The sequence below is a fragment of the Otolemur garnettii genome, unplaced genomic scaffold (assembly GCF_000181295.1).
Source record: "Otolemur garnettii isolate 467f Iridium unplaced genomic scaffold, OtoGar3 scaffold00090, whole genome shotgun sequence".
NCBI classification, from domain to species: domain Eukaryota; kingdom Metazoa; phylum Chordata; class Mammalia; order Primates; family Galagidae; genus Otolemur; species Otolemur garnettii.
This window is the reverse complement of record NW_003852485.1, coordinates 4,281,860-4,291,717: the sequence shown is the minus strand read 5'-3', so window position 1 is coordinate 4,291,717 and position 9,858 is coordinate 4,281,860. Positions and strand designations below refer to the sequence as shown.

Sequence of the window (9,858 nt, the reverse complement as noted above, 5' to 3'; positions counted from 1 at the left end):
ACACACATCAACACAAACACAACTGTGAGACACTGATATATCAAGGTTATGAAACCTTACCAAGTTGTTTGTACAGTGCCACCAACATAGGCACATTGTGGCAAGTTCACAAATTTAATTGTCAGAACTTAATTGTTGGACTCTTATACAAGGCTCAAAAGATATACTCAGATCAAATTCTGAACATTCCATACATTTCACCTTCCTGTCCCTCTTCCCTCAAAAGTGACACTATCAAACCACTGATGTATGTTTCTTTTAATTTAAAATATAATTCCATGAATTATACTTGTTTTCTAGGTGACTGAATATGTTTTCAGAGGACCAGAGTAGGCTACAGGAATGATTTTGCAAAACTCTACTTGTAATGTATAACATAATCTAAAAACTTAATTTTCCAACGTAAATTTATAGTGCTTTAAAAAAAATTAGTAGTGCCATGTGTGAAACAACTTTGTGAACAAAATGGTAAAATTTAGAAAAAAATGTTATTAGTGAGATGCAAATAACTGAATATGCAAAAGAATGTCTTTGTACACACTCATACGTAATAGTTAGGTTATATTTTGAGGGTGTCTGGGGGAATTTTATCCGGTATCACCTCGTTGTTTTCATCTTGGAGAACTTCCCTGATTACCAATGTTTCCGCACAGATTTGCCTTCCTCCCTGTAGTATGGGAATGCTTTTCTTTTGGTCAATGCTATGTGTCTGCCAGTAGATGGCGATACCATGTTAAATGTTGTCAGCCTTTCCGCGCCCCCCCCCCCCAAGCTGTTTTCTGATATATGTTGGGTACCATAGAGTGAATCTCAGAACAGGAAGCGGAGGCATAAGCCGAGAGGATTCTGGAAAGGTCTCTTTGTTTTCTTGTCCACAGTGAATGCAAGGTTAAAAAACTGTAATTAATTTGTAAACCTCTGCAGCCAAAAATCTGAACAACTGCAGGGAAAGCCACGGTATACTCTAACCATCTTGGATGCTGGGCTTTGTTATGCTGTGATTCCTAAGGCTCTGTTGTATCAGGTAAGCTGACAAAACATTTCATTATTTGGACTGTAGAATCTAGCTGCTGGGTCATTTTTCTGATTTTAAAATCAAATTCGTGTTGCTATTTTTAAACCATTGTTGTTAGCGTGTAAATTACAGGAAGCAAAGACATCATTTGATGTGTAAACTGCTTACTATTTCTTTATCTTTCAAAGGAAATAGAGGCTCTGTCTACAAATGGTGACTTATGATACAGACTAGGGATTAATGATGTTGTGTTTTTGAAACAATGCAAATCCTCATGATTTTTTATATTCAGATAAAATATGTTTATTGCACTTAAAGCTAACCTAACGTGTTTCATGGTTTTATATCATCTAGTTGAATGTCCTGTGTGTACAGTATTTTTTAAATGTAAATGTATAGTGACATTGGAACTATCATTCTTGTGCTTTAGTCTTTCATTTAACAGCTTTGGAGAGGCCGTGCATATAGGGAGTGACAACAATATAGAGGTGTTTGGCTATTTGAAACACATTATCATTTTTCTCTAGAATCTATTTCCATAGAAGGGGAAAAAGAGCGACAATACTAATCATCAAAAAGAGGTTGAATGTTATAATAAGAAAATGTTCCCTATGTGCTTCACAAGGAGCTATTTATTTACTCTTTCCATGTTATGTTAAATGCTCACCTTTTAATGTCTTGATTTAAAAGTGCATTTTCTGATGAATTGTCCTATAAGCTTGATGGATTTCTGTCTTTTTTTTTCTTTCAGTGTAGATTTAATGGCTGGGTGTTATTATTATTCCTATTATTATTAATTACAAGGAAGAGCCACTTGAGCACAAAACAATAATTCTTCATCCGTGATCTGCATTTTCTGTAATTGTCTTTAAAATATTTTATAGCATAAGCATAAGTGTTTCAATGAGTTAGCAGTCATATACTGAAAGTGGGAAATTATTAACAGAAAATCTATAGGCATTATTTGAAAGGTGTTTTAAAAATTATACAGGTTTCTAAAATATACAACAGGTAGTCTAATATAGCTCAGGAGGACAAAGATAAAGACATTAGTGCCTATAGAAATTTTCATGAAAACATTCATCACCTTCACTCCAAATAGTATGTGCCCTATATGAAATAAAGACCTCTGATTTCATCCAGGGTTTCCAGACAATACTAGCTGAAAGGGCTTCAAAAACAGGGCTTGAGGCCTCTGAACTGTAATTTTAATGATACACTAAAAAATATTGATATCTCACTTAGTATTTTAAAATTGAGTAGCAATAATAGTCCCTCTGAAAACATTTCAAAGTAGTGGTTACCTGAAAAGAAAGCCCTGGATGTTGTATTTTTCCAGAGAACTCCCACCGGAGGATAAAAAGAAAAAATGTTTATTTGGACAAGGTTCCCCAAAATGGCTGTTAATTGACTTGAGTGTATTGTATACACCAGGCTTCTCCACAGGTGACTGGACTTGAGTAACTTTGTTCTGGGTAAACACCAGAGCTGGCCTTGATTGAACTGCTTTACATTTGTGAATGGATGCTCGTATGTTGGCCCTGAATGCTAGCTTTTTTCCCTTGGTACAGCTGCGATGGTCTTTTAGTTGTTCATCTATCCATGTGGGCACGGTGTGAAAAGCAAATGCACACAGAGGTCTTCCCTTCACAAAATGTGCTTTGGGGAAATTTTTAGAAACCAAGCATGTTTTTATTGAATGGCATATGAATATGAGCATCTTATTCTTTCAGAGAATCTAATGGTAATTTCATTTGTAACATCCAGAATAATACTGTAATCTGTTTGGGTAGCAAAGAGAAGTAGGTTGAGCTATGAGCTGTGAGTCTTAGGGTCTGGTTCAAGTTCTCTTCCTAAAGAGCTTTGTCACTCAGAAAAGACAGCCACGGTCACGGAAATACATGTTCCTTACCTGTAAAAGACAAGAACCAAAGATATATGAGGATACTTTTTATTTGTAAAATTCCATGGTTGTAATTTATTTGGGTTTTCTCCCATCAGCTTCTCATCTTCACTATGCCACCAGTTTAACTGATTCTCACTAACTTGTATATTATGATGAATGTTAAACATGAACATAGATAAATAGAGGAATAGCGATGTTGTAAAAGCTCTTGACCAGTTCCTTCTTGGTGGAAACAAGCAGGGAACCGTAGGGAGAAGTAGTTAAAATCAAGAACTGGCAGGTTGACTCCTATGTCTCCTATTACTTGACTAATTGTTTAAACTTTCTGAGCCTCTATGATATCTTTTATAGAATAGGAATATAATGCCTGTGCTACAGGATCGTAGAGCTGAACTAAGGTCTGTTTACTGCTTAGTATAGATCTCAGAACATGGTTATGGTTCTCCTCCTTCTCCCTGTCTTCCTAACCCCCATTGAAAGGACCAGAACAAAGATAAGGGCATTAAGTTTTCATCATTGATACTACTGTTGTTATTAGTGCTGGTGATACAGGATCTTCCACCACAACAAGAAGGACAGAATGAAATGCCAAGAGATTCTGTAGCTGAAAAGTAAAAAATTTTCATCATAGAAGAATCTCCTGGCTGAAACAACAGAAAAATGTGTCACTTATGATAATATCAATTAATGCTAACATCTGGCAGATTTCCTGGAGAGTTTGTAGAACTCATAAGAGCTTCTAGAAGACAGGTTTTTATGCCCAGTGATAAGTGTGGTAAGTTATGATGGACTCCACTTCAAATGCTTTCTTCCTCTTAACAGAGTAGAGGCAAGGGACTTCATTGCATTTTGCTTGAACAGGATATACCTATTAGATGAACGTCTTCCATCAAGATTGACAAATGCAATCTGGATTTTATCTAAAGTCACATTTAAATGCCAAGTGATTTCTACTATGACTACCAGAATACTGACCTTAAATCCCAGGAAGTTCTTAGCTATGTGATCAACTCACAAATTCTCTATTGCTTGAATCCTATTAATGGTACAATAAAAGGAGGAAAGGCAAATTGTGCCCGGTGAGATGGTTAACAAAATGCAAAATCCCTGCTTTTCTCTAAAGGAGTTTTCCTAAGTGCAGCTTTGCACTCCTGACAGCTGTGTGCTACTGGGATCTTTGGGACCTAGAACAGGGATGTCCTTTCAGCACCCCAGGCTCCTAATCCTTCCCTTCAACCACCCTGGGCCTCTTGAAACTGACTCAAGTAAGTGAGCTGTCAGCTTCATCTTCATGGCAGTCAAGATGACTTAATGGACTCATGATGAGGCATAACTGAGATGGCTAAGAGCTTGGGAGGCTTAAATTTATGAGGGTAGGTTTCTCAGTTAGACGAATGCTGTGCTTGGAATTTGTTGTTAGTCTTTCTCCCTTGGCTGTAGGTCACTCCCAGCTCCTGTGAGTTCTTTTAAGGGTTGAAGTAAACTGAAAGCATCTCTAAGTTTAAGTATTTAAAGACATTTCTTTCTCCAAAATATGAACATGTGACTAGGTGGTGAAATTTCTTCAAAGGGCCATACATACTACTTTTTTCTCATTATCACTCATATACAGAGGCATTGTGAATTCACTGAATTTATGTTTCATTTGGCATTTAACAATCTATCATGCATTCCCACCTTAATATTGATTTTTTTTTTTACCAATTTTTTAAAAATGTGAGGGTCAGTTACCCACCTATCTTTGAAATATAATTGAGCAATTCATTTCTATACTTTTAGGTTCTGTTATTAAATGTTGAAATTAGCTTTGCTTTCACTTCCATTTTTACCCCCTAAACAACTTTCGTAGCAAATTGGTATAAAACCTCACATCTGAACTATTATTTCCTTAGGCTGATGGTTCTCTGAGGTAGTTATAAAATTTGGGAAGGAAAAAAGCCAACAATATGTTATTTTCTGTTGCAAATTCACACATTTATGTTTGATTAAAACACCGCTTTTTTAGTTCAGCTCCTGACAATATCTTTCACTCTGAGCAGTCTGAGGCAAAGTTAACACATCATTTGTTTACATTTTAATAGATTATAACAAGTGTCGTGTTTCAGAGCAGAATAAGGTTAATTTTTATTTACTTAGTCATACAGAAATAAATAAAATCTTGCTATCTTTCTAAGCAAAGACATTCTTTGTTCTCTGAACTGGCTAAAGGGCACTAGCTTGGGTCTCAGAAATTTGAATCTATATCCAGACATACCCACAGTGGAAGAATTTCCTAAAATTTGTGTGAATGCCTACTTACCTGGATATCACAAGTTTCATTGTGCCAAATATTTACTGATTTTTTTTTTTTTATACAACCCACCTCTTTCCTTTCAGTATTTGAGGTGATAAAGAACATTATGGAAAGAATTTTAAAGATTTTTCTGACCAAGACTTTTGAATAAAGAGCAGCTGAAAGTAATTTATAAGCAGGTTTGGAATATTAAAATACAGTGCATATAGACATACGCTGAGAGGTGGTTGTATAAAGAAATTTTGAGGGGTTGTTTTAGTTCAGAGAAACCTTGTAAAAGTCTGGAGTTATTTCTATAATAATTGAATTAGGTTTTCATTCTTTTGGAGACTGCATATAGGGAACCCTTCATGTGATTAAGCTCTGTGCTGGATCAAAGTGACAGAAATGATGGCCTTTAAATTATTAAAGAGTAGTTTAATATTGTTTTATTCAATGGGTGAATTCAAAGATGGGAAGTCACTCTTTAAATAACTTTGGCCACTTTCTGCCAAGAAGCTCCCTTTGGGGAATTTTAATCTCCTGATATTCAGCTTATACTTTATTTTTACTTGGGTTGTACAGAACATTTTGTCCTTTTCTTTTCCCAAGAGGTTGAATTGGAGTAATTCATTAAATCCAATTCTTCTAATAATTCCCTAAGCCTTAATTTTTATTTCTAAGAAGTAACATTGTGCTTCTGGACTGGAAGACATCATATTCTTGCATAAGATTTAATAGGACACATTTTGTGGGCTTCGGCCTCTACGTGAGAACTAGTCACCTATTCATTCGTTTCTCTGTCTTCTTGGTTCTCCTGCCTGTGACATTTCTCTCTCTCTTTGTAAGTTATTTTTGTTCTACCTAACCAAAGACGTTCCAAAGTATTCTGAGCATTTTCTTTTCATGGAATGTATGTCAGGGTTGGAAATAACCTTCAAGAATAAACCCTAGAAGAAACAAACCCAAATTCCTACATGGGAAAAGTGAGCGGGAGAAATGAGTGCAGCCATTCGGGTTGGGACTGAGGAGCGGACAGGCAGGTGTGTGCCCTGTGGGATAAGGGGAAACTCCTTCTCGGGGCTGGGATGCTGTTACCAAGTGATTTCTACAGAGACCCTGAAAAATCCCGTTAAATGTCATCTATTTCGAATTATTCACAATACCAGACAGATCCAATAAGACACACTTGCAACCAGAGATGGCCAAGGGATGGGCCACTTTTTTGTTTTTCTCTTTTTGTTTGTTTTATGTTTTTTCCCCCTTTTGCCAATCCAACCTATGTGTTAGGTAGTGAGGGAAAATAAACCTGAAACCCCAAGGAAAGGATATTGCTGACCATACTTAAAAGCACAGCCACATTATTAGTCAGAATTTGTATTGCTTCTCTAGGCTCTTCCAGCCATTTCGTTTTAAATTCTTAATTCCATGCCTTACCTCCCTGGTTTTTCTTTTTCCTTCTGATCTTTGCATCACCAGTATACTTAGCATCATAGATCCCTTTTTCTTCTTTGTTCTTTGTTATTTTTTAAAATTGTTATTTAGCGATGGGGGTGGGCTCACTATGTTGCCCAGGAAGGCCTTGAACTCCTGGGTTCCAGCAATCCTCCTACCTCAGCCTCCTGAGTAGCTGGGACTACAGGTCTTCCCCACTGGGCCTGACCTCTTCTTCTTTCCTGTCAGTATTAGGGCCTATCACACTATGGATATCTTGTCCCTGATGTGCTACTTGGTGCAGTAAATCATGTTTCCACTCTGCTGTGTTCTGAAATTATTGAGATTTGTCTTTAAAGATTCAAACACAATAACTAAGAAAATGCCATGAGGGCTATGTTAACCAGTTTGAATAAAATATTTTCAAATTGTATATAAGACCAGCACATTGTACCCCATGACTTCATTAATGTACACAGCAATGATTTAATTAAAAAAAAGAACTGGAAGAAAAAAAGACTAAAATGCAGGGTAAACATAATTTCCTTTAGCTGTGATTTAGAAAAATACTATTGATAAGATATTTACATGAGTTTGAATCCTCTATGGTCTCCAAGTTCTAAAAATTTTCTTATTTTTAATTATACCTTTAAAATAAATCCTTTCTTAATATTTGTTTCCAGTGATTTCATTGGTCGTACTATCAATCTTACATGTTTCTACCGAAAACTAATATATACAGTATTAAATTAGCATGGGAAGAACAAGCAAATATACAATTCACAATTATAGATTGTGAATCATACTCTTTTTTAAATTCTTGGTCAATAAGTGGGAAATCAGAAATTAAAAGCAAAATGGAAAGTGAAAAAATATAAATTTGTAAAATTTCAATGATAAAAATGAAAGGAGAAGAAAGCAGCTGAAGGGAAAGATTCCGAGGCTGCAGATATGCTGAGAGAAGACGAAGAGGTGGAGAGCTCTGAGTTGATTCTCCGAGTGGCCCCTGTTGTGGGTGCACGTGCTTTGACCCATTCACAGTCTCTGAGGCTGCGTCTGGGTATCCGCGTTTGTTTAAAAGCCTTACAAGTATAGCTCACATGTGCAGCCAGGTTGGAAACTAGAGCAAGGCAGAGAAAAATAAGAGAAGCCAATGAGAACTTGACTAGAGAAGTAACAGATAGCTAACAAAAGATTTTCAGACTAATTTCCAGATGCTAATTAGTGAACGTGTGTTGACTAAAGACACACTGCAAATACGTAAGAAAATAAAAAACACAGTCATGTTTATTTCTCCCTTGGTTGACCAAGTTGGCATCTATGCTATATGTTTAAGGAACTTTCTATTTCTGTTGATTTTTTACCCTCAATTCTATGTGAAAGTTGACCTCGCTGCTGGTTACAGTCTATTTTGCAAGCTAACCACACAAACAGTCGTGCCCACTTGGAAGTAAACTCTCTAGCTCCAAGTTGTACCACCAGAGTCATTCTTTTTATTAATGCTGTAACTCATAAATTGCTGCCCTGAGGATTAAATCTTAACTAATCAAATAAGAATGGGTCTAAGGAAAGATGGCCTTTGCGTAAATTATCTGACTGGAAATGAAATGCTTTGATTCTCGATTTTCTTTGAACTGCAATTTTGGCCGAAGTAGAGGAAAGGCAGTTTCTGTAAACCAACAAATTTTTTAAAGCCAAAATCCTTTAGGAGGTATTTTCAGAAAGTGCTATTTCTGAGGAAAAAAATTAATCGAATAGCCAAGTGAAATTAATAATTAATTGCATTTCTTAAAAAGAATCCCATTTTCTAAGGTGAGTCAGCTTTTTTAGCTCTTTGAGGAGATATTCCTTGGGTTAACACTCCAGTGGCTGGTCCATGCTGGTTTCCCACAGATGGGGAGGGAACACAGGACAATCCTTTAGAGTAGATACGACCTACTGTCTTTTTCTAGAGGAGCATCATTTAATATGAATGTCAAACTATGATCAATAAAATTAGGCCGTTGGCCTGATCAATAAAATTATGATCGTATAGAAAAGATCTGTTAAATCTCAGTCTGAGAATATCCAGATTTTGAAGCAGGTGTCTCGGGCTCTGTGGTAAACAGAAGAAATACATCACCATATTCAAGGCCACGCTTAGGATGAATGTCTGTGACACTGTACGTGGATTCTCCACTACTGAAATCACTTAAAAAAAAAATAAATTATGTCCTACATTTATAAACAAAGGCTTTAGAAAGTTTGCATAAATATATAAATAGAAACCGGTAACCATGAGAGCCTGAATCAGAGCAGGAATGTTTTCTGAAGAAGGGACAACCTTAAATGGCTCCATTAAGGTAAAGAAAGAACAGTTTGCAGTTGATATAACCATTCCCCTCCACCAAGGTGGTGACAACTCTTAAGAAATAACTGGGTCTCTTTGGAGGAATGTATTGTCACTTCTTGTTCAAAAACATTTACTGTATTTTGCAGCGGGAAAGGTGATGCTTAAGAGCAAATGAAGAGTGGCTGAGCACATGCAAACATGATGCAGATCTCTAAGCAAATTGATACAAAACAGTTCCGATGCAGGAGCAAAGTAAAACTGAGCTACCTCTTATGCATTTGCAGGGCAAGCTTTTATTTTTGCTCAGTACCTTCAAGTGAGCCTGAGTCACTGTAAAATATATTTCTTTTCAACTCCCATTAAATACACTGTAGTGGTGCCGACACTCTACGAGATCGATTTAATCAGAAAATGATGTACAGTGTTTTCTACAATCCTCATCCCTCAGGAAAGCGAAGTTCAGAAAGTTTTATACATAAGAAAATAATTTCTTCTACTTCTCTCGATTTCTTTCTGAGTGAAAATTTTGAAGACTAAGTCCTGAGAGGGGCACTTGAGGTGGGAACTCTCTTTACTTTCTAATCATTTTGTCTGTAAACCTGAAATTTATTTTAACAAAATTAAAGTCTACTAATGTTTAAGGGGGGTCGCCCTTGAAGGATGAGTGAACTCACCGTCCAATTTTGCAGAGGTATTTTTATCAGCATCCTGAGTCAGCCCTGTCCTTGAGGAGACAGTTCGGGTGGCCCACCTGGCATATGGTAGGACATTTATCCTTCCCGCATCTTCTCCCTCAGCTCTTCTTAGGTTCATCCTCATGATTGCTGCCTCCCTAGTCAGTTTCTTCCTCTAGCCTCCAAAGGGTGACAGTTGAGGCCACGCCAGTCTTCTTGGCTCTC

The 9,858-nt window shown here is 36.7% G+C and overlaps 1 pseudogene; it reads right to left on the bottom strand.

Moving 5' to 3' along the window:
* LOC105887469 overlaps positions 1 to 5,240 on the bottom strand; it is a 9,007-nt pseudogene extending 3,767 nt beyond the window's left edge.
* Between the last annotated feature and the right edge of the window lie 4,618 nt (positions 5,241 to 9,858).